At 45.4% G+C, this 16873-nt stretch overlaps 63 non-coding genes across 63 annotated transcripts; 4 read left to right on the top strand and 59 right to left on the bottom strand.

The window, feature by feature from the left end:
* The first annotated feature begins 103 nt into the window (after window positions 1-103).
* Window positions 104-174, top strand: trnag-gcc (transfer RNA glycine (anticodon GCC)). Its single transcript has one exon. It is a non-coding gene; the product is annotated as a tRNA-Gly (tRNA).
* A 117-nt stretch (window positions 175-291) lies between these two features.
* On the top strand, window positions 292-362 carry trnag-gcc (transfer RNA glycine (anticodon GCC)). Its single transcript has one exon. It is a non-coding gene; the product is annotated as a tRNA-Gly (tRNA).
* Window positions 363-674: 312 nt separating this feature from the next.
* Window positions 675-745, top strand: trnag-gcc (transfer RNA glycine (anticodon GCC)). Its single transcript has one exon. It is a non-coding gene; the product is annotated as a tRNA-Gly (tRNA).
* A 499-nt stretch (window positions 746-1244) lies between these two features.
* On the top strand, window positions 1245-1315 carry trnag-gcc (transfer RNA glycine (anticodon GCC)). Its single transcript has one exon. It is a non-coding gene; the product is annotated as a tRNA-Gly (tRNA).
* Window positions 1316-1506: 191 nt separating this feature from the next.
* trnag-gcc (transfer RNA glycine (anticodon GCC)) lies at window positions 1507-1577 on the bottom strand. Its single transcript has one exon. It is a non-coding gene; the product is annotated as a tRNA-Gly (tRNA).
* Window positions 1578-1882: 305 nt separating this feature from the next.
* Window positions 1883-1953, bottom strand: trnag-gcc (transfer RNA glycine (anticodon GCC)). The gene has a single exon. It is a non-coding gene; the product is annotated as a tRNA-Gly (tRNA).
* A 117-nt stretch (window positions 1954-2070) lies between these two features.
* trnag-gcc (transfer RNA glycine (anticodon GCC)) lies at window positions 2071-2141 on the bottom strand. Its single transcript has one exon. It is a non-coding gene; the product is annotated as a tRNA-Gly (tRNA).
* A 305-nt stretch (window positions 2142-2446) lies between these two features.
* trnag-gcc (transfer RNA glycine (anticodon GCC)) lies at window positions 2447-2517 on the bottom strand. Its single transcript has one exon. It is a non-coding gene; the product is annotated as a tRNA-Gly (tRNA).
* Window positions 2518-3016: 499 nt separating this feature from the next.
* Window positions 3017-3087, bottom strand: trnag-gcc (transfer RNA glycine (anticodon GCC)). The gene has a single exon. It is a non-coding gene; the product is annotated as a tRNA-Gly (tRNA).
* Window positions 3088-3204: 117 nt separating this feature from the next.
* trnag-gcc (transfer RNA glycine (anticodon GCC)) lies at window positions 3205-3275 on the bottom strand. Its single transcript has one exon. It is a non-coding gene; the product is annotated as a tRNA-Gly (tRNA).
* A 117-nt stretch (window positions 3276-3392) lies between these two features.
* Window positions 3393-3463, bottom strand: trnag-gcc (transfer RNA glycine (anticodon GCC)). Its single transcript has one exon. It is a non-coding gene; the product is annotated as a tRNA-Gly (tRNA).
* Window positions 3464-3962: 499 nt separating this feature from the next.
* On the bottom strand, window positions 3963-4033 carry trnag-gcc (transfer RNA glycine (anticodon GCC)). Its single transcript has one exon. It is a non-coding gene; the product is annotated as a tRNA-Gly (tRNA).
* Window positions 4034-4338: 305 nt separating this feature from the next.
* Window positions 4339-4409, bottom strand: trnag-gcc (transfer RNA glycine (anticodon GCC)). The gene has a single exon. It is a non-coding gene; the product is annotated as a tRNA-Gly (tRNA).
* A 117-nt stretch (window positions 4410-4526) lies between these two features.
* Window positions 4527-4597, bottom strand: trnag-gcc (transfer RNA glycine (anticodon GCC)). The gene has a single exon. It is a non-coding gene; the product is annotated as a tRNA-Gly (tRNA).
* A 117-nt stretch (window positions 4598-4714) lies between these two features.
* Window positions 4715-4785, bottom strand: trnag-gcc (transfer RNA glycine (anticodon GCC)). Its single transcript has one exon. It is a non-coding gene; the product is annotated as a tRNA-Gly (tRNA).
* A 117-nt stretch (window positions 4786-4902) lies between these two features.
* trnag-gcc (transfer RNA glycine (anticodon GCC)) lies at window positions 4903-4973 on the bottom strand. Its single transcript has one exon. It is a non-coding gene; the product is annotated as a tRNA-Gly (tRNA).
* A 117-nt stretch (window positions 4974-5090) lies between these two features.
* On the bottom strand, window positions 5091-5161 carry trnag-gcc (transfer RNA glycine (anticodon GCC)). Its single transcript has one exon. It is a non-coding gene; the product is annotated as a tRNA-Gly (tRNA).
* A 117-nt stretch (window positions 5162-5278) lies between these two features.
* Window positions 5279-5349, bottom strand: trnag-gcc (transfer RNA glycine (anticodon GCC)). Its single transcript has one exon. It is a non-coding gene; the product is annotated as a tRNA-Gly (tRNA).
* A 499-nt stretch (window positions 5350-5848) lies between these two features.
* Window positions 5849-5919, bottom strand: trnag-gcc (transfer RNA glycine (anticodon GCC)). The gene has a single exon. It is a non-coding gene; the product is annotated as a tRNA-Gly (tRNA).
* Window positions 5920-6036: 117 nt separating this feature from the next.
* On the bottom strand, window positions 6037-6107 carry trnag-gcc (transfer RNA glycine (anticodon GCC)). Its single transcript has one exon. It is a non-coding gene; the product is annotated as a tRNA-Gly (tRNA).
* A 305-nt stretch (window positions 6108-6412) lies between these two features.
* trnag-gcc (transfer RNA glycine (anticodon GCC)) lies at window positions 6413-6483 on the bottom strand. Its single transcript has one exon. It is a non-coding gene; the product is annotated as a tRNA-Gly (tRNA).
* A 117-nt stretch (window positions 6484-6600) lies between these two features.
* Window positions 6601-6671, bottom strand: trnag-gcc (transfer RNA glycine (anticodon GCC)). The gene has a single exon. It is a non-coding gene; the product is annotated as a tRNA-Gly (tRNA).
* Window positions 6672-6788: 117 nt separating this feature from the next.
* trnag-gcc (transfer RNA glycine (anticodon GCC)) lies at window positions 6789-6859 on the bottom strand. Its single transcript has one exon. It is a non-coding gene; the product is annotated as a tRNA-Gly (tRNA).
* A 117-nt stretch (window positions 6860-6976) lies between these two features.
* On the bottom strand, window positions 6977-7047 carry trnag-gcc (transfer RNA glycine (anticodon GCC)). Its single transcript has one exon. It is a non-coding gene; the product is annotated as a tRNA-Gly (tRNA).
* A 117-nt stretch (window positions 7048-7164) lies between these two features.
* trnag-gcc (transfer RNA glycine (anticodon GCC)) lies at window positions 7165-7235 on the bottom strand. Its single transcript has one exon. It is a non-coding gene; the product is annotated as a tRNA-Gly (tRNA).
* A 317-nt stretch (window positions 7236-7552) lies between these two features.
* Window positions 7553-7623, bottom strand: trnag-gcc (transfer RNA glycine (anticodon GCC)). The gene has a single exon. It is a non-coding gene; the product is annotated as a tRNA-Gly (tRNA).
* Window positions 7624-7740: 117 nt separating this feature from the next.
* Window positions 7741-7811, bottom strand: trnag-gcc (transfer RNA glycine (anticodon GCC)). The gene has a single exon. It is a non-coding gene; the product is annotated as a tRNA-Gly (tRNA).
* A 117-nt stretch (window positions 7812-7928) lies between these two features.
* Window positions 7929-7999, bottom strand: trnag-gcc (transfer RNA glycine (anticodon GCC)). The gene has a single exon. It is a non-coding gene; the product is annotated as a tRNA-Gly (tRNA).
* A 499-nt stretch (window positions 8000-8498) lies between these two features.
* On the bottom strand, window positions 8499-8569 carry trnag-gcc (transfer RNA glycine (anticodon GCC)). Its single transcript has one exon. It is a non-coding gene; the product is annotated as a tRNA-Gly (tRNA).
* A 305-nt stretch (window positions 8570-8874) lies between these two features.
* Window positions 8875-8945, bottom strand: trnag-gcc (transfer RNA glycine (anticodon GCC)). The gene has a single exon. It is a non-coding gene; the product is annotated as a tRNA-Gly (tRNA).
* Window positions 8946-9062: 117 nt separating this feature from the next.
* trnag-gcc (transfer RNA glycine (anticodon GCC)) lies at window positions 9063-9133 on the bottom strand. Its single transcript has one exon. It is a non-coding gene; the product is annotated as a tRNA-Gly (tRNA).
* Window positions 9134-9256: 123 nt separating this feature from the next.
* trnag-gcc (transfer RNA glycine (anticodon GCC)) lies at window positions 9257-9327 on the bottom strand. The gene has a single exon. It is a non-coding gene; the product is annotated as a tRNA-Gly (tRNA).
* A 117-nt stretch (window positions 9328-9444) lies between these two features.
* On the bottom strand, window positions 9445-9515 carry trnag-gcc (transfer RNA glycine (anticodon GCC)). The gene has a single exon. It is a non-coding gene; the product is annotated as a tRNA-Gly (tRNA).
* Window positions 9516-9632: 117 nt separating this feature from the next.
* Window positions 9633-9703, bottom strand: trnag-gcc (transfer RNA glycine (anticodon GCC)). The gene has a single exon. It is a non-coding gene; the product is annotated as a tRNA-Gly (tRNA).
* Window positions 9704-9826: 123 nt separating this feature from the next.
* Window positions 9827-9897, bottom strand: trnag-gcc (transfer RNA glycine (anticodon GCC)). Its single transcript has one exon. It is a non-coding gene; the product is annotated as a tRNA-Gly (tRNA).
* A 311-nt stretch (window positions 9898-10208) lies between these two features.
* On the bottom strand, window positions 10209-10279 carry trnag-gcc (transfer RNA glycine (anticodon GCC)). Its single transcript has one exon. It is a non-coding gene; the product is annotated as a tRNA-Gly (tRNA).
* Window positions 10280-10396: 117 nt separating this feature from the next.
* trnag-gcc (transfer RNA glycine (anticodon GCC)) lies at window positions 10397-10467 on the bottom strand. Its single transcript has one exon. It is a non-coding gene; the product is annotated as a tRNA-Gly (tRNA).
* A 117-nt stretch (window positions 10468-10584) lies between these two features.
* On the bottom strand, window positions 10585-10655 carry trnag-gcc (transfer RNA glycine (anticodon GCC)). The gene has a single exon. It is a non-coding gene; the product is annotated as a tRNA-Gly (tRNA).
* A 117-nt stretch (window positions 10656-10772) lies between these two features.
* trnag-gcc (transfer RNA glycine (anticodon GCC)) lies at window positions 10773-10843 on the bottom strand. Its single transcript has one exon. It is a non-coding gene; the product is annotated as a tRNA-Gly (tRNA).
* Window positions 10844-10960: 117 nt separating this feature from the next.
* On the bottom strand, window positions 10961-11031 carry trnag-gcc (transfer RNA glycine (anticodon GCC)). Its single transcript has one exon. It is a non-coding gene; the product is annotated as a tRNA-Gly (tRNA).
* A 117-nt stretch (window positions 11032-11148) lies between these two features.
* Window positions 11149-11219, bottom strand: trnag-gcc (transfer RNA glycine (anticodon GCC)). The gene has a single exon. It is a non-coding gene; the product is annotated as a tRNA-Gly (tRNA).
* Window positions 11220-11724: 505 nt separating this feature from the next.
* Window positions 11725-11795, bottom strand: trnag-gcc (transfer RNA glycine (anticodon GCC)). The gene has a single exon. It is a non-coding gene; the product is annotated as a tRNA-Gly (tRNA).
* A 117-nt stretch (window positions 11796-11912) lies between these two features.
* On the bottom strand, window positions 11913-11983 carry trnag-gcc (transfer RNA glycine (anticodon GCC)). Its single transcript has one exon. It is a non-coding gene; the product is annotated as a tRNA-Gly (tRNA).
* Window positions 11984-12100: 117 nt separating this feature from the next.
* trnag-gcc (transfer RNA glycine (anticodon GCC)) lies at window positions 12101-12171 on the bottom strand. The gene has a single exon. It is a non-coding gene; the product is annotated as a tRNA-Gly (tRNA).
* Window positions 12172-12288: 117 nt separating this feature from the next.
* trnag-gcc (transfer RNA glycine (anticodon GCC)) lies at window positions 12289-12359 on the bottom strand. The gene has a single exon. It is a non-coding gene; the product is annotated as a tRNA-Gly (tRNA).
* Window positions 12360-12476: 117 nt separating this feature from the next.
* On the bottom strand, window positions 12477-12547 carry trnag-gcc (transfer RNA glycine (anticodon GCC)). Its single transcript has one exon. It is a non-coding gene; the product is annotated as a tRNA-Gly (tRNA).
* A 309-nt stretch (window positions 12548-12856) lies between these two features.
* Window positions 12857-12927, bottom strand: trnag-gcc (transfer RNA glycine (anticodon GCC)). The gene has a single exon. It is a non-coding gene; the product is annotated as a tRNA-Gly (tRNA).
* A 305-nt stretch (window positions 12928-13232) lies between these two features.
* On the bottom strand, window positions 13233-13303 carry trnag-gcc (transfer RNA glycine (anticodon GCC)). The gene has a single exon. It is a non-coding gene; the product is annotated as a tRNA-Gly (tRNA).
* Window positions 13304-13608: 305 nt separating this feature from the next.
* trnag-gcc (transfer RNA glycine (anticodon GCC)) lies at window positions 13609-13679 on the bottom strand. Its single transcript has one exon. It is a non-coding gene; the product is annotated as a tRNA-Gly (tRNA).
* Window positions 13680-13796: 117 nt separating this feature from the next.
* trnag-gcc (transfer RNA glycine (anticodon GCC)) lies at window positions 13797-13867 on the bottom strand. Its single transcript has one exon. It is a non-coding gene; the product is annotated as a tRNA-Gly (tRNA).
* Window positions 13868-13990: 123 nt separating this feature from the next.
* trnag-gcc (transfer RNA glycine (anticodon GCC)) lies at window positions 13991-14061 on the bottom strand. The gene has a single exon. It is a non-coding gene; the product is annotated as a tRNA-Gly (tRNA).
* Window positions 14062-14184: 123 nt separating this feature from the next.
* Window positions 14185-14255, bottom strand: trnag-gcc (transfer RNA glycine (anticodon GCC)). Its single transcript has one exon. It is a non-coding gene; the product is annotated as a tRNA-Gly (tRNA).
* A 117-nt stretch (window positions 14256-14372) lies between these two features.
* On the bottom strand, window positions 14373-14443 carry trnag-gcc (transfer RNA glycine (anticodon GCC)). The gene has a single exon. It is a non-coding gene; the product is annotated as a tRNA-Gly (tRNA).
* Window positions 14444-14560: 117 nt separating this feature from the next.
* On the bottom strand, window positions 14561-14631 carry trnag-gcc (transfer RNA glycine (anticodon GCC)). The gene has a single exon. It is a non-coding gene; the product is annotated as a tRNA-Gly (tRNA).
* A 117-nt stretch (window positions 14632-14748) lies between these two features.
* trnag-gcc (transfer RNA glycine (anticodon GCC)) lies at window positions 14749-14819 on the bottom strand. Its single transcript has one exon. It is a non-coding gene; the product is annotated as a tRNA-Gly (tRNA).
* A 117-nt stretch (window positions 14820-14936) lies between these two features.
* trnag-gcc (transfer RNA glycine (anticodon GCC)) lies at window positions 14937-15007 on the bottom strand. The gene has a single exon. It is a non-coding gene; the product is annotated as a tRNA-Gly (tRNA).
* A 499-nt stretch (window positions 15008-15506) lies between these two features.
* On the bottom strand, window positions 15507-15577 carry trnag-gcc (transfer RNA glycine (anticodon GCC)). The gene has a single exon. It is a non-coding gene; the product is annotated as a tRNA-Gly (tRNA).
* A 117-nt stretch (window positions 15578-15694) lies between these two features.
* trnag-gcc (transfer RNA glycine (anticodon GCC)) lies at window positions 15695-15765 on the bottom strand. The gene has a single exon. It is a non-coding gene; the product is annotated as a tRNA-Gly (tRNA).
* Window positions 15766-15882: 117 nt separating this feature from the next.
* On the bottom strand, window positions 15883-15953 carry trnag-gcc (transfer RNA glycine (anticodon GCC)). Its single transcript has one exon. It is a non-coding gene; the product is annotated as a tRNA-Gly (tRNA).
* Window positions 15954-16070: 117 nt separating this feature from the next.
* trnag-gcc (transfer RNA glycine (anticodon GCC)) lies at window positions 16071-16141 on the bottom strand. The gene has a single exon. It is a non-coding gene; the product is annotated as a tRNA-Gly (tRNA).
* Window positions 16142-16258: 117 nt separating this feature from the next.
* Window positions 16259-16329, bottom strand: trnag-gcc (transfer RNA glycine (anticodon GCC)). The gene has a single exon. It is a non-coding gene; the product is annotated as a tRNA-Gly (tRNA).
* A 117-nt stretch (window positions 16330-16446) lies between these two features.
* Window positions 16447-16517, bottom strand: trnag-gcc (transfer RNA glycine (anticodon GCC)). The gene has a single exon. It is a non-coding gene; the product is annotated as a tRNA-Gly (tRNA).
* Window positions 16518-16634: 117 nt separating this feature from the next.
* trnag-gcc (transfer RNA glycine (anticodon GCC)) lies at window positions 16635-16705 on the bottom strand. The gene has a single exon. It is a non-coding gene; the product is annotated as a tRNA-Gly (tRNA).
* Window positions 16706-16873: the final 168 nt, after the last annotated feature.

Below are 16873 nucleotides of genomic sequence, written 5' to 3'. Positions count from 1 at the left end.
TGATTGCTTCTTTGTTTAGCTTTACCTAACAAATGAAAGGCCTCCTTTTGTTTAGATGGATACAATCTCAGGAAAAATAAAACATAAAACAAAGTGTGAGCAAGCATTGGTGGTTCAGTGGTAGAATTCTCGCCTGCCACGCGGGAGACCCGGGTCCGATTCCCGGCCAATGCAGAGGCTGTCTGTTCTGATTGCTTCTTTGTTTAGCTTTACCTAACAAATGAAAGGCCTCCTTTTGTTTAGATGGATACAATCTCAGGAAAAATAAAACATAAAACAGACAGTGAGCAAGCATTGGTGGTTCAGTGGTAGAATTCTCGCCTGCCACGCGGGAGACCCGGGTCCGATTCCCGGCCAATGCAGAGGCTGTCTGTTCTGATTGCTTCTTTGTTTAGCTTTACCTAACAAATGAAAGGCCTCCTTTTGTTTAGATGGATACAATCTCAGGAAAAATAAAACATAAAACAGACAGTGAGCAAGCATTGGTGGTTCAGTGGTAGAATTCTCGCCTGCCACGCGGGAGACCCAGGTCCGATTCCCGGCCAATGCAGAGACTGTACCATTCCAGACAATGGGTCTTTTATTTCAAGCATTACCTTACAAATAAATGTCACAATATTGTTTGGATCGAAACTCTCTCAGGAAAAATAAAACATAAAACAGACAGTGAGCAAGCATTGGTGGTTCAGTGGTAGAATTCTCGCCTGCCACGCGGGAGACCCGGGTCCGATTCCCGGCCAATGCAGAGGCTGTCTGTTCTGATTGCTTCTTTGTTTAGCTTTACCTAACAAATGAAAGGCCTCCTTTTGTTTAGATGGATACAATCTCAGGAAAAATAAAACATAAAACAAACTGTGAGCAAGCATTGGTGGTTCAGTGGTAGAATTCTCGCCTGCCACGCGGGAGACCCAGGTCCGATTCCCGGCCAATGCAGAGACTGTACCATTCCAGACAATGGGTCTTTTATTTCAAGCATTACCTTACAAATAAATGTCACAATATTGTTTGGATCGAAACTCTCTCAGGAAAAACAAACAAAAAACAGACTTGGAGCAGGCATTGGTGGTTCAGTGGTAGAATTCTCGCCTGCCACGCGGGAGACCCGAGTCCGATTCCCGGCCAATGCAGAGGCTGTCTGTTCTGATTGCTTCTTTGTTTAGCTTTACCTAACGAATGAAAGGCCTCCATTTGTTTAGATGGAAACAATCTCAGGAAAAATAAAACATAAAACAGACAGTGAGCAAGCATTGGTGGTTCAGTGGTAGAATTCTCGCCTGCCACGCGGGAGACCCGGGTCCGATTCCCGGCCAATGCAGAGGCTGTCTGTTCTGATTGCTTCTTTGTTTAGCTTTACCTAACAAATGAAAGGCCTCCTTTTGTTTAGATGGATACAATCTCAGGAAAAATAAAACATAAAACAAACTGTGAGCAAGCATTGGTGGTTCAGTGGTAGAATTCTCGCCTGCCACGCGGGAGACCCGGGTCCGATTCCGATGGTACAGTCTCTGCATTGGCCGGGAATCGGACCCGGGTCTCCCGCGTGGCAGGCGAGAATTCTACCACTGAACCACCAATGCTTGCTCACTGTCTGTTTTATGTTTTGTTTTTCCTGGGATTGTATCCATCTAAACAAAAGGAGGTCTTTCATTTGTTAGGTAAAGCTAAACAAAGAAGCAATCAGAACAGACAGCCTCTGCATTGGCCGGGAATCGGATCCGGGTCTCCCGCGTGGCAGGCGAGAATTCTACCACTGAACCACCAATGCTTGCTCACAGTTTGTTTTATGTTTTATTTTTCCTGAGATTGTATCCATCTAAACAAAAGGAGGACTTTCATTTGTTAGGTTAAGCTAAACAAAGAAGCAATCAGAACAGACAGCCTCTGCATTGGCCGGGAATCGGACCCGGGTCTCCCGCGTGGCAGGCGAGAATTCTACCACTGAACCACCAATGCTTGCTCACAGTTTGTTTTATGTTTTATTTTTCCTGAGATTGTATCCATCTAAACAAAAGGAGGCCTTTCATTTGTTAGGTAAAGCTAAACAAAGAAGCAATCAGAACAGACAGCCTCTGCATTGGCCGGGAATCGGACCCGGGTCTCCCGCGTGGCAGGCGAGAATTCTACCACTGAACCACCAATGCTTGCTCACAGTTTGTTTTATGTTTTATTTTTCCTGAGATTGTATCCATCTAAACAAAAGGAGGCCTTTCATTTGTTAGGTAAAGCTAAACAAAGAAGCAATCAGAACAGACAGCCTCTGCATTGGCCGGGAATCGGACCCGGGTCTCCCGCATGGCAGGCGAGAATTCTACCACTGAACCACCAATGCTTGCTCACAGTTTGTTTTATGTTTTATTTTTCCTGAGATTGTATCCATCTAAACAAAATGAGGCCTTTCATTTGTTAGGTAAAGCTAAACAAAGAAGCAATCAGAACAGACAGCCTCTGCATTGGCCGGGAATCGGACCCGGGTCTCCCGCGTGGCAGGCGAGAATTCTACCACTGAACCACCAATGCTTGCTCACTGTCTGTTTTATGTTTTATTTTTCCTGAGATTGTTTCCATCTAAACAAATGGAGGCCTTTCATTCGTTAGGTAAAGCTAAACAAAGAAGCAATCAGAACAGACAGCCTCTGCATTGGCCGGGAATCGGACTCGGGTCTCCCGCGTGGCAGGCGAGAATTCTACCACTGAACCACCAATGCCTGCTCCAAGTCTGTTTTTTGTTTGTTTTTCCTGAGAGAGTTTCGATCCAAACAATATTGTGACATTTATTTGTAAGGTAATGCTTGAAATAAAAGACCCATTGTCTGGAATGGTACAGTCTCTGCATTGGCCGGGAATCGGACCTGGGTCTCCCGCGTGGCAGGCGAGAATTCTACCACTGAACCACCAATGCTTGCTCACAGTTTGTTTTATGTTTTATTTTTCCTGAGATTGTATCCATCTAAACAAAAGGAGGCCTTTCATTTGTTAGGTAAAGCTAAACAAAGAAGCAATCAGAACAGACAGCCTCTGCATTGGCCGGGAATCGGACCCGGGTCTCCCGCGTGGCAGGCGAGAATTCTACCACTGAACCACCAATGCTTGCTCACTGTCTGTTTTATGTTTTATTTTTCCTGAGATTGTATCCATCTAAACAAAAGGAGGCCTTTCATTTGTTAGGTAAAGCTAAACAAAGAAGCAATCAGAACAGACAGCCTCTGCATTGGCCGGGAATCGGACCCGGGTCTCCCGCGTGGCAGGCGAGAATTCTACCACTGAACCACCAATGCTTGCTCACTGTCTGTTTTATGTTTTATTTTTCCTGAGATTGTATCCATCTAAACAAAAGGAGGCCTTTCATTTGTTAGGTAAAGCTAAACAAAGAAGCAATCAGAACAGACAGCCTCTGCATTGGCCGGGAATCGGACCCGGGTCTCCCGCGTGGCAGGCGAGAATTCTACCACTGAACCACCAATGCTTGCTCACAGTTTGTTTTATGTTTTATTTTTCCTGAGATTGTATCCATCTAAACAAAAGGAGGCCTTTCATTTGTTAGGTAAAGCTAAACAAAGAAGCAATCAGAACAGACAGCCTCTGCATTGGCCGGGAATCGGACCCGGGTCTCCCGCGCGGCAGGCGAGAATTCTACCACTGAACCACCAATGCTTGCTCACACTTTGTTTTATGTTTTATTTTTCCTGAGATTGTATCCATCTAAACAAAAGGAGGCCTTTCATTTGTTAGGTAAAGCTAAACAAAGAAGCAATCAGAACAGACAGCCTCTGCATTGGCCGGGAATCGGACCCCGGTCTCCCGCGTGGCAGGCGAGAATTCTACCACTGAACCACCAATGCCTGCTCCAAGTCTGTTTTTTGTTTGTTTTTCCTGAGAGAGTTTCGATCCAAACAATATTGTGACGTTTATTTGTATGGTAATGCTTGAAATAAAAGACCCATTGTCTGGAATGGTACAGTCTCTGCATTGGCCGGGAATCGGACCCGGGTCTCCCGCGTGGCAGGCGAGAATTCTACCACTGAACCACCAATGCTTGCTCACTGTCTGTTTTATGTTTTGTTTTTCCTGGGATTGTATCCATCTAAACAAAAGGAGGTCTTTCATTTGTTAGGTAAAGCTAAACAAAGAAGCAATCAGAACAGACAGCCTCTGCATTGGCCGGGAATCAGACCCGGGTCTCCCGCGTGGCAGGCGAGAATTCTACCACTGAACCACCAATGCTTGCTCACTGTCTGTTTTATGTTTTATTTTTCCTGAGATTGTTTCCATCTAAACAAAAGGAGGGATTTCATTTGTTAGGTAAAGCTAAACAAAGAAGCAATCAGAACAGACAGCCTCTGCATTGGCCGGGAATCGGACCCGGGTCTCCCGCGTGGCAGGCGAGAATTCTACCACTGAACCACCAATGCTTGCTCACTGTCTGTTTTATGTTTTATTTTTCCTGAGATTGTATCCATCTAAACAAAAGGAGGCCTTTCATTTGTTAGGTAAAGCTAAACAAAGAAGCAATCAGAACAGACAGCCTCTGCATTGGCCGGGAATCGGACCCGGGTCTCCCGCGTGGCAGGCGAGAATTCTACCACTGAACCACCAATGCTTGCTCACTGTCTGTTTTATGTTTTATTTTTCCTGAGATTGTATCCATCTAAACAAAAGGAGGCCTTTCATTTGTTAGGTAAAGCTAAACAAAGAAGCAATCAGAACAGACAGCCTCTGCATTGGCCGGGAATCGGACCCGGGTCTCCCGCGTGGCAGGCGAGAATTCTACCACTGAACCACCAATGCTTGCTCACTGTCTGTTTTATGTTTTATTTTTCCTGAGATTGTATCCATCTAAACAAAAGGAGGCCTTTCATTTGTTAGGTAAAGCTAAACAAAGAAGCAATCAGAACAGACAGCCTCTGCATTGGCCGGGAATCGGACCCGGGTCTCCCGCGTGGCAGGCGAGAATTCTACCACTGAACCACCAATGCTTGCTCACTGTCTGTTTTATGTTTTATTTTTCCTGAGATTGTATCCATCTAAACAAAAGGAGGCCTTTCATTTGTTAGGTAAAGCTAAACAAAGAAGCAATCAGAACAGACAGCCTCTGCATTGGCCGGGAATCGGACCCGGGTCTCCCGCGTGGCAGGCGAGAATTCTACCACTGAACCACCAATGCTTGCTCACTGTCTGTTTTATGTTTTATTTTTCCTGAGATTGTATCCATCTAAACAAAAGGAGGCCTTTCATTTGTTAGGTAAAGCTAAACAAAGAAGCAATCAGAACAGACAGCCTCTGCATTGGCCGGGAATCGGACCCGGGTCTCCCGCGTGGCAGGCGAGAATTCTACCACTGAACCACCAATGCTTGCTCACAGTTTGTTTTATGTTTTATTTTTCCTGAGATTGTATCCATCTAAACAAAAGGAGGCCTTTCATTTGTTAGGTAAAGCTAAACAAAGAAGCAATCAGAACAGACAGCCTCTGCATTGGCCGGGAATAGGACCCGGGTCTCCCGCGCGGCAGGCGAGAATTCTACCACTGAACCACCAATGCTTGCTCACACTTTGTTTTATGTTTTATTTTTCCTGAGATTGTATCCATCTAAACAAAAGGAGGCCTTTCATTTGTTAGGTAAAGCTAAACAAAGAAGCAATCAGAACAGACAGCCTCTGCATTGGCCGGGAATCGGACCCCGGTCTCCCGCGTGGCAGGCGAGAATTCTACCACTGAACCACCAATGCCTGCTCCAAGTCTGTTTTTTGTTTGTTTTTCCTGAGAGAGTTTCGATCCAAACAATATTGTGACGTTTATTTGTAAGGTAATGCTTGAAATAAAAGACCCATTGTCTGGAATGGTACAGTCTCTGCATTGGCCGGGAATCGGACCCGGGTCTCCCGCGTGGCAGGCGAGAATTCTACCACTGAACCACCAATGCTTGCTCACTGTCTGTTTTATGTTTTGTTTTTCCTGGGATTGTATCCATCTAAACAAAAGGAGGTCTTTCATTTGTTAGGTAAAGCTAAACAAAGAAGCAATCAGAACAGACAGCCTCTGCATTGGCCGGGAATCGGACCCGGGTCTCCCGCGTGGCAGGCGAGAATTCTACCACTGAACCACCAATGCTTGCTCACTGTCTGTTTTATGTTTTATTTTTCCTGAGATTGTTTCCATCTAAACAAAAGGAGGGATTTCATTTGTTAGGTAAAGCTAAACAAAGAAGCAATCAGAACAGACAGCCTCTGCATTGGCCGGGAATCGGACCCGGGTTTCCCGCGTGGCAGGCGAGAATTCTACCACTGAACCACCAATGCTTGCTCACTGTCTGTTTTATGTTTTATTTTTCCTGATATTGTATCCATCTAAACAAAAGGAGGCCTTTCATTTGTTAGGTAAAGCTAAACAAAGAAGCAATCAGAACAGACAGCCTCTGCATTGGCCGGGAATCGGACCCGGGTCTCCCGCGTGGCAGGCGAGAATTCTACCACTGAACCACCAATGCTTGCTCACAGTTTGTTTTATGTTTTATTTTTCCTGAGATTGTATCCATCTAAACAAAAGGAGGCCTTTCATTTGTTAGGTAAAGCTAAACAAAGAAGCAATCAGAACAGACAGCCTCTGCATTGGCCGGGAATCGGACCCGGGTCTCCCGCGTGGCAGGCGAGAATTCTACCACTGAACCACCAATGCTTGATCACAGTTTGTTTTATGTTTTATTTTTCCTGAGATTGTATCCATCTAAACAAAAGGAGGCCTTTCATTTGTTAGGTAAAGCTAAACAAAGAAGCAATCAGAACAGACAGCCTCTGCATTGGCCGGGAATCGGACCCGGGTCTCCCGCGTGGCAGGCGAGAATTCTACCACTGAACCACCAATGCTTGCTCACTGTCTGTTTTATGTTTTATTTTTCCTGAGATTGTTTCCATCTAAACAAATGGAGGCCTTTCATTCGTTAGGTAAAGCTAAACAAAGAAGCAATCAGAACAGACAGCCTCTGCATTGGCCGGGAATCGGACCCGGGTCTCCCGCGTGGCAGGCGAGAATTCTACCACTGAACCACCAATGCTTGCTCACTGTCTGTTTTATGTTTTATTTTTCCTGAGATTGTTTCCATCTAAACAAATGGAGGCCTTTCATTCGTTAGGTAAAGCTAAATAAAGAAGCAATCAGAACAGACAGCCTCTGCATTGGCCGGGAATCGGACCCGGGTCTCCCGCGTGGCAGGCGAGAATTCTACCACTGAACCACCAATGCCTGCTCCAAGTCTGTTTTTTGTTTGTTTTTCCTGAGAGAGTTTCGATCCAAACAATATTGTGACATTTATTTGTAAGGTAATGCTTGAAATAAAAGACCCATTGTCTGGAATGGTACAGTCTCTGCACTGGCCGGGAATCGGACCCGGGTCTCCCGCGTGGCAGGCGAGAATTCTACCACTGAACCACCAATGCCTGCTCCAAGTCTGTTTTTTGTTTGTTTTTCCTGAGAGAGTTTCGATCCAAACAATATTGTGACATTTATTTGTAAGGTAATGCTTGAAATAAAAGACCCATTGTCTGGAATGGTACAGTCTCTGCATTGGCCGGGAATCGGACCCGGGTCTCCCGCGTGGCAGGCGAGAATTCTACCACTGAACCACCAATGCTTGCTCACAGTTTGTTTTATGTTTTATTTTTCCTGAGATTGTATCCATCTAAACAAAAGGAGGCCTTTCATTTGTTAGGTAAAGCTAAACAAAGAAGCAATCAAAACAGACAGCCTCTGCATTGGCCGGGAATCGGACCCGGGTCTCCCGCGTGGCAGGCGAGAATTCTACCACTGAACCACCAATGCTTGCTCACTGTCTGTTTTATGTTTTATTTTTCCTGAGATTGTATCCATCTAAACAAAAGGAGGCCTTTCATTTGTTAGGTAAAGCTAAACAAAGAAGCAATCAGAACAGACAGCCTCTGCATTGGCCGGGAATCGGACCCGGGTCTCCCGCGTGGCAGGCGAGAATTCTACCACTGAACCACCAATGCTTGCTCACAGTTTGTTTTATGTTTTATTTTTCCTGAGATTGTATCCATCTAAACAAAAGGAGGCCTTTCATTTGTTAGGTAAAGCTAAACAAAGAAGCAATCAGAACAGACAGCCTCTGCATTGGCCGGGAATCGGACCCGGGTCTCCCGCGTGGCAGGTGAGAATTCTACCACTGAACCACCAATGCTTGCTCACAGTTTGTTTTATGTTTTATTTTTCCTGAGATTGTATCCATCTAAACAAAAGGAGGCCTTTCATTTGTTAGGTAAAGCTAAACAAAGAAGCAATCAGAACAGACAGCCTCTGCATTGGCCGGGAATCGGACCCGGGTCTCCCGCGTGGCAGGCGAGAATTCTACCACCGAACCACCAATGCCTGCTCCAAGTCAGTTTTTTGTTTGTTTTTCCTGAGAGAGTTTCGATCCAAACAATATTGTGACGTTTATTTGTAAGGTAATGCTTGAAATAAAAGACCCATTGTCTGGAATGGTGCAGTCTCTGCATTGGCCGGGAATCGGACCCGGGTCTCCCGCGTGGCAGGCGAGAATTCTACCACTGAACCACCAATGCTTGCTCACTGTCTGTTTTATGTTTTGTTTTTCCTGATATTGTATCCATCTAAACAAAAGGAGGCCTTTCATTTGTTAGGTAAAGCTAAACAAAGAAGCAATCAGAACAGACAGCCTCTGCATTGGCCGGGAATCGGACCCGGGTCTCCCGCGTGGCAGGGGAGAATTCTACCACTGAACCACCAATGCTTGCTCACAGTTTGTTTTATGTTTTATTTTTCCTGAGATTGTATCCATCTAAACAAAAGGAGGCCTTTCATTTGTTAGGTAAAGCTAAACAAAGAAGCTATCAGAACAGACAGCCTCTGCATTGGCCGGGAATCGGACCCGGGTCTCCCGCGTGGCAGGCGAGAATTCTACCACTGAACCACCAATGCTTGATCACAGTTTGTTTTATGTTTTATTTTTCCTGAGATTGTATCCATCTAAACAAAAGGAGGCCTTTCATTTGTTAGGTAAAGCTAAACAAAGAAGCAATCAGAACAGACAGCCTCTGCATTGGCCGGGAATCGGACCCGGGTCTCCCGCGTGGCAGGCGAGAATTCTACCACTGAACCACCAATGCCTGCTCCAAGTCTGTTTTTTGTTTGTTTTTCCTGAGAGAGTTTCGATCCAAACAATATTGTGACATTTATTTGTAAGGTAATGCTTGAAATAAAAGACCCATTGTCTGGAATGGTACAGTCTCTGCATTGGCCGGGAATCGGACCCGGGTCTCCCGCGTGGCAGGCGAGAATTCTACCACTGAACCACCAATGCTTGCTCACAGTTTGTTTTATGTTTTATTTTTCCTGAGATTGTATCCATCTAAACAAAAGGAGGCCTTTCATTTGTTAGGTAAAGCTAAACAAAGAAGCAATCAGAACAGACAGCCTCTGCATTGGCCGGGAATCGGACCCGGGTCTCCCGCGTGGCAGGCGAGAATTCTACCACTGAACCACCAATGCTTGCTCACAGTTTGTTTTATGTTTTATTTTTCCTGAGATTGTATCCATCTAAACAAAAGGAGGCCTTTCATTTGTTAGGTAAAGCTAAACAAAGAAGCAATCAGAACAGACAGCCTCTGCATTGGCCGGGAATCGGACCCGGGTCTCCCGCGTGGCAGGCGAGAATTCTACCACTGAACCACCAATGCTTGCTCACTGTCTGTTTTATGTTTGTTTTTCCTGAGAGAGTTTCGATCCAAACAATATTGTGACGTTTATTTGTAAGGTAATGCTTGAAATAAAAGACCCATTGTCTGGAATGGTACAGTCTCTGCATTGGCCGGGAATCGGACCCGGGTCTCCCGCGTGGCAGGCGAGAATTCTACCACTGAACCACCAATGCTTGCTCACTGTCTGTTTTAGGTTTTATTTTTCCTGAGATTGTTTCCATCTAAACAAATGGAGGGCTTTCAATCGTTAGGTAAAGCTAAACAAAGAAGCAATCAGAACAGACAGCCTCTGCATTGGCCGGGAATCGGACCCGGGTCTCCCGCGTGGCAGGTGAGAATTCTACCACTGAACCACCAATGCCTGCTCCAAGTCTGTTTTTTGTTTGTTTTTCCTGAGAGAGTTTCGATCCAAACAATATTGTGACGTTTATTTGTAAGGTAATGCTTGAAATAAAAGACCCATTGTCTGGAATGGTACAGTCTCTGCATTGGCCGGGAATCGGACCCGGGTCTCCCGCGTGGCAGGCGAGAATTCTACCACTGAACCACCAATGCTTGCTCACTGTCTGTTTTATGTTTTGTTTTTCCTGGGATTGTATCCATCTAAACAAAAGGAGGTCTTTCATTTGTTAGGTAAAGCTAAACAAAGAAGCAATCAGAACAGACAGCCTCTGCATTGGCCGGGAATCGGACCCGGGTCTCCCGCGTGGCAGGCGAGAATTCTACCACTGAACCACCAATGCTTGCTCACAGTTTGTTTTATGTTTTATTTTTCCTGAGATTGTATCCATCTAAACAAAAGGAGGCCTTTCATTTGTTAGGTAAAGCTAAACAAAGAAGCAATCAGAACAGACAGCCTCTGCATTGGCCGGGAATCGGACCCGGGTCTCCCGCGTGGCAGGCGAGAATTCTACCACTGAACCACCAATGCTTGCTCACTGTCTGTTTTATGTTTTATTTTTCCTGATATTGTATCCATCTAAACAAAAGGAGGCCTTTCATTTGTTAGGTAAAGCTAAACAAAGAAGCAATCAGAACAGACAGCCTCTGCATTGGCCGGGAATCGGACCCGGGTCTCCCGCGTGGCAGGCGAGAATTCTACCACTGAACCACCAATGCTTGCTCACAGTTTGTTTTATGTTTTATTTTTCCTGAGATTGTATCCATCTAAACAAAAGGAGGCCTTTCATTTGTTAGGTAAAGCTAAACAAAGAAGCAATCAGAACAGACAGCCTCTGCATTGGCCGGGAATCGGACCCGGGTCTCCCGCGTGGCAGGCGAGAATTCTACCACTGAACCACCAATGCTTGCTCACAGTTTGTTTTATGTTTTATTTTTCCTGAGATTGTATCCATCTAAACAAAAGGAGGCCTTTCATTTGTTAGGTAAAGCTAAACAAAGAAGCAATCAGAACAGACAGCCTCTGCATTGGCCGGGAATCGGACCCGGGTCTCCCGCGTGGCAGGCGAGAATTCTACCACTGAACCACCAATGCTTGCTCACTGTCTGTTTTATGTTTGTTTTTCCTGAGAGAGTTTCGATCCAAACAATATTGTGACGTTTATTTGTAAGGTAATGCTTGAAATAAAAGACCCATTGTCTGGAATGGTACAGTCTCTGCATTGGCCGGGAATCAGACCCGGGTCTCCCGCGTGGCAGGCGAGAATTCTACCACTGAACCACCAATGCTTGCTCACTGTCTGTTTTAGGTTTTATTTTTCCTGAGATTGTTTCCATCTAAACAAATGGAGGGCTTTCATTCGTTAGGTAAAGCTAAACAAAGAAGCAATCAGAACAGACAGCCTCTGCATTGGCCGGGAATCGGACCCGGGTCTCCCGCGTGGCAGGTGAGAATTCTACCACTGAACCACCAATGCCTGCTCCAAGTCTGTTTTTTGTTTGTTTTTCCTGAGAGAGTTTCGATCCAAACAATATTGTGACGTTTATTTGTAAGGTAATGCTTGAAATAAAAGACCCATTGTCTGGAATGGTACAGTCTCTGCATTGGCCGGGAATCGGACCCGGGTCTCCCGCGTGGCAGGCGAGAATTCTACCACTGAACCACCAATGCTTGCTCACTGTCTGTTTTATGTTTTGTTTTTCCTGGGATTGTATCCATCTAAACAAAAGGAGGTCTTTCATTTGTTAGGTAAAGCTAAACAAAGAAGCAATCAGAACAGACAGCCTCTGCATTGGCCGGGAATCGGACCCGGGTCTCCCGCGTGGCAGGCGAGAATTCTACCACTGAACCACCAATGCTTGCTCACAGTTTGTTTTATGTTTTATTTTTCCTGAGATTGTATCCATCTAAACAAAAGGAGGCCTTTCATTTGTTAGGTAAAGCTAAACAAAGAAGCAATCAGAACAGACAGCCTCTGCATTGGCCGGGAATCGGACCCGGGTCTCCCGCGTGGCAGGCGAGAATTCTACCACTGAACCACCAATGCTTGCTCACTGTCTGTTTTATGTTTTATTTTTCCTGATATTGTATCCATCTAAACAAAAGGAGGCCTTTCATTTGTTAGGTAAAGCTAAACAAAGAAGCAATCAGAACAGACAGCCTCTGCATTGGCCGGGAATCGGACCCGGGTCTCCCGCGTGGCAGGCGAGAATTCTACCACTGAACCACCAATGCTTGCTCACTGTCTGTTTTAGGTTTTATTTTTCCTGAGATTGTTTCCATCTAAACAAATGGAGGCCTTTCATTCGTTAGGTAAAGCTAAACAAAGAAGCAATCAGAACAGACAGCCTCTGCATTGGCCGGGAATCGGACCCGGGTCTCCCGCGTGGCAGGCGAGAATTCTACCACTGAACCACCAATGCCTGCTCCAAGTCTGTTTTTTGTTTGTTTTTCCTGAGAGAGAGTTTCGATCCAAACAATATTGTGACGTTTATTTGTAAGGTAATGCTTGAAATAAAAGACCCATTGTCTGGAATGGTACAGTCTCTGCATTGGCCGGGAATCGGACCGGGGTCTCCCGCGTGGCAGGCAAGAATTCTACCACTGAACCACCAATGCTTGCTCACTATTTTATGTTTTGTTTTTCCTGGGATTGTATCCATCTAAACAAAAGGAGGTCTTTCATTTGTTAGGTAAAGCTAAACAAAGAAGCAATCAGAACAGACAGCCTCTGCATTGGCCGGGAATCGGACCCGGGTCTCCCGCGTGGCAGGCGAGAATTCTACCACTGAACCACCAATGCTTGCTCACAGTTTGTTTTATGTTTTATTTTTCCTGAGATTGTATCCATCTAAACAAAAGGAGGCCTTTCATTTGTTAGGTAAAGCTAAACAAAGAAGCAATCAGAACAGACAGCCTCTGCATTGGCCGGGAATCAGACCCGGGTCTCCCGCGTGGCAGGCGAGAATTCTACCACTGAACCACCAATGCTTGCTCACAGTTTGTTTTATGTTTTATTTTTCCTGAGATTGTATCCATCTAAACAAAAGGAGGCCTTTCATTTGTTAGGTAAAGCTAAACAAAGAAGCAATCAGTACAGACAGCCTCTGCATTGGCCGGGAATCGGACCCGGGTCTCCCGCGTGGCAGGCGAGAATTCTACCACTGAACCACCAATGCTTGCTCACAGTTTGTTTTATGTTTTATTTTTCCTGAGATTGTATCCATCTAAACAAAAGGAGGCCTTTCATTTGTTAGGTAAAGCTAAACAAAGAAGCAATCAGAACAGACAGCCTCTGCATTGGCCGGGAATCGGACCCGGGTCTCCCACGTGGCAGGCGAGAATTCTACCACTGAACCACCAATGCTTGCTCACAGTTTGTTTTATGTTTTATTTTTCCTGAGATTGTATCCATCTAAACAAAAGGAGGCCTTTCATTTGTTAGGTAAAGCTAAACAAAGAAGCAATCAGAACAGACAGCCTCTGCATTGGCCGGGAATCGGACCCGGGTCTCCCGCGTGGCAGGCGAGAATTCTACCACTGAACCACCAATGCTTGCTCACTGTCTGTTTTATGTTTTATTTTTCCTGAGATTGTTTCCATCTAAACAAATGGAGGCCTTTCATTCGTTAGGTAAAGCTAAATAAAGAAGCAATCAGAACAGACAGCCTCTGCATTGGCCGGGAATCGGACCCGGGTCTCCCGCGTGGCAGGCGAGAATTCTACCACTGAACCACCAATGCCTGCTCCAAGTCTGTTTTTTGTTTGTTTTTCCTGAGAGAGTTTCGATCCAAACAATATTGTGACATTTATTTGTAAGGTAATGCTTGAAATAAAAGACCCATTGTCTGGAATGGTACAGTCTCTGCATTGGCCGGGAATCGGACCCGGGTCTCCCGCGTGGCAGGCGAGAATTCTACCACTGAACCACCAATGCCTGCTCCAAGTCTGTTTTTTGTTTGTTTTTCCTGAGAGAGTTTCGATCCAAACAATATTGTGACATTTATTTGTAAGGTAATGCTTGAAATAAAAGACCCATTGTCTGGAATGGTACAGTCTCTGCATTGGCCGGGAATCGGACCCGGGTCTCCCGCGTGGCAGGCGAGAATTCTACCACTGAACCACCAATGCTTGCTCACAGTTTGTTTTATGTTTTATTTTTCCTGAGATTGTATCCATCTAAACAAAAGGAGGCCTTTCATTTGTTAGGTAAAGCTAAACAAAGAAGCAATCAAAACAGACAGCCTCTGCATTGGCCGGGAATCGGACCCGGGTCTCCCGCGTGGCAGGCGAGAATTCTACCACTGAACCACCAATGCTTGCTCACTGTCTGTTTTATGTTTTATTTTTCCTGAGATTGTATCCATCTAAACAAAAGGAGGCCTTTCATTTGTTAGGTAAAGCTAAACAAAGAAGCATTCAGAACAGACAGCCTCTGCATTGGCCGGGAATCGGACCCGGGTCTCCCGCGTGGCAGGCGAGAATTCTACCACTGAACCACCAATGCTTGCTCACTGTCTGTTTTATGTTTTATTTTTCCTGAGATTGTATCCATCTAAACAAAAGGAGGACTTTCATTTGTTAGGTAAAGCTAAACAAAGAAGCAATCAGAACAGACAGCCTCTGCATTGGCCGGGAATCGGACCCGGGTCTCCCGCGTGGCAGGCGAGAATTCTACCACTGAACCACCAATGCTTGCTCACAGTTTGTTTTATGTTTTATTTTTCCTGAGATTGTATCCATCTAAACAAAAGGAGGCCTTTCATTTGTTAGGTAAAGCTAAACAAAGAAGCAATCAGAACAGACAGCCTCTGCATTGGCCGGGAATCGGACCCGGGTCTCCCGCGTGGCAGGCGAGAATTCTACCACTGAACCACCAATGCCTGCTCCAAGTCTGTTTTTTGTTTGTTTTTCCTGAGAGAGTTTCGATCCAAACAATATTGTGACGTTTATTTGTAAGGTAATGCTTGAAATAAAAGACCCATTGTCTGGAATGGTACAGTCTCTGCATTGGCCGGGAATAGGACCCGGGTCTCCCGCGTGGCAGGCGAGAATTCTACCACTGAACCACCAATGCTTGCTCACTGTCTGTTTTATGTTTTGTTTTTCCTGGGATTGTATCCATCTAAACAAAAGGAGGTCTTTCATTTGTTAGGTAAAGCTAAACAAAGAAGCAATCAGAACAGACAGCCTCTGCATTGGCCGGGAATCGGACCCGGGTCTCCCGCGTGGCAGGCGAGAATTCTACAACTGAACCACCAATGCTTGCTCACTGTCTGTTTTATGTTTTATTTTTCCTGATATTGTATCCATCTAAACAAAAGGAGGCCTTTCATTTGTTAGGTAAAGCTAAACAAAGAAGCAATCAGAACAGACAGCCTCTGCATTGGCCGGGAATCGGACCCGGGTCTCCCGCGTGGCAGGCGAGAATTCTACCACTGAACCACCAATGCTTGCTCACAGTTTGTTTTATGTTTTATTTTTCCTGAGATTGTATCCATCTAAACAAAAGGAGGACTTTCATTTGTTAGGTTAAGCTAAACAAAGAAGCAATCAGAACAGACAGCCTCTGCATTGGCCGGGAATCGGACCCGGGTCTCCCGCGTGGCAGGCGAGAATTCTACCACTGAACCACCAATGCTTGCTCACAGTTTGTTTTATGTTTTATTTTTCCTGAGATTGTATCCATCTAAACAAAAGGAGGCCTTTCATTTGTTAGGTAAAGCTAAACAAAGAAGCAATCAGAACAGACAGCCTCTGCATTGGCCGGGAATCGGACCCGGGTCTCCCGCGTGGCAGGCGAGAATTCTACCACTGAACCACCAATGCTTGCTCACAGTTTGTTTTATGTTTTATTTTTCCTGAGATTGTATCCATCTAAACAAAAGGAGGCCTTTCATTTGTTAGGTAAAGCTAAACAAAGAAGCAATCAGAACAGACAGCCTCTGCATTGGCCGGGAATCGGACCCGGGTCTCCCGCGTGGCAGGCGAGAATTCTACCACTGAACCACCAATGCTTGCTCACAGTTTGTTTTATGTTTTATTTTTCCTGAGATTGTATCCATCTAAACAAAATGAGGCCTTTCATTTGTTAGGTAAAGCTAAACAAAGAAGCAATCAGAACAGACAGCCTCTGCATTGGCCGGGAATCGGACCCGGGTCTCCCGCGTGGCAGGCGAGAATTCTACCACTGAACCACCAATGCTTGCTCACTGTCTGTTTTATGTTTTATTTTTCCTGAGATTGTATCCATCTAAACAAAAGGAGGACTTTCATTTGTTAGGTAAAGCTAAACAAAGAAGCAATTAGAACAGACAGCCTCTGCATTGGCCGGGAATCGGACCCGGGTCTCCCGCGTGGCAGGCGAGAATTCTACCACTGAACCACCAATGCTTGCTCACAGTTTGTTTTATGTTTTATTTTTCCTGAGATTGTATCCATCTAAACAAAAGGAGGCCTTTCATTTGTTAGGTAAAGCTAAACAAAGAAGCAATCAGAACAGACAGCCTCTGCATTGGCCGGGAATCGGACCCGGGTCTCCCGCGTGGCAGGCGAGAATTCTACCACTGAACCACCAATGCCTGCTCCAAGTCTGTTTTTTGTTTGTTTTTCCTGAGAGAGTTTCGATCCAAACAATATTGTGACGTTTATTTGTAAGGTAATGCTTGAAATAAAAGACCCATTGTCTGGAATGGTACAGTCTCTGCATTGGCCGGGAATAGGACCCGGGTCTCCCGCGTGGCAGGCGA

This window comes from Brachyhypopomus gauderio, chromosome 19, assembly GCF_052324685.1.
Source record: "Brachyhypopomus gauderio isolate BG-103 chromosome 19, BGAUD_0.2, whole genome shotgun sequence".
Classification (NCBI taxonomy): domain Eukaryota; kingdom Metazoa; phylum Chordata; class Actinopteri; order Gymnotiformes; family Hypopomidae; genus Brachyhypopomus; species Brachyhypopomus gauderio.
This window is presented reverse-complemented; position numbering and strand designations above follow the sequence as displayed.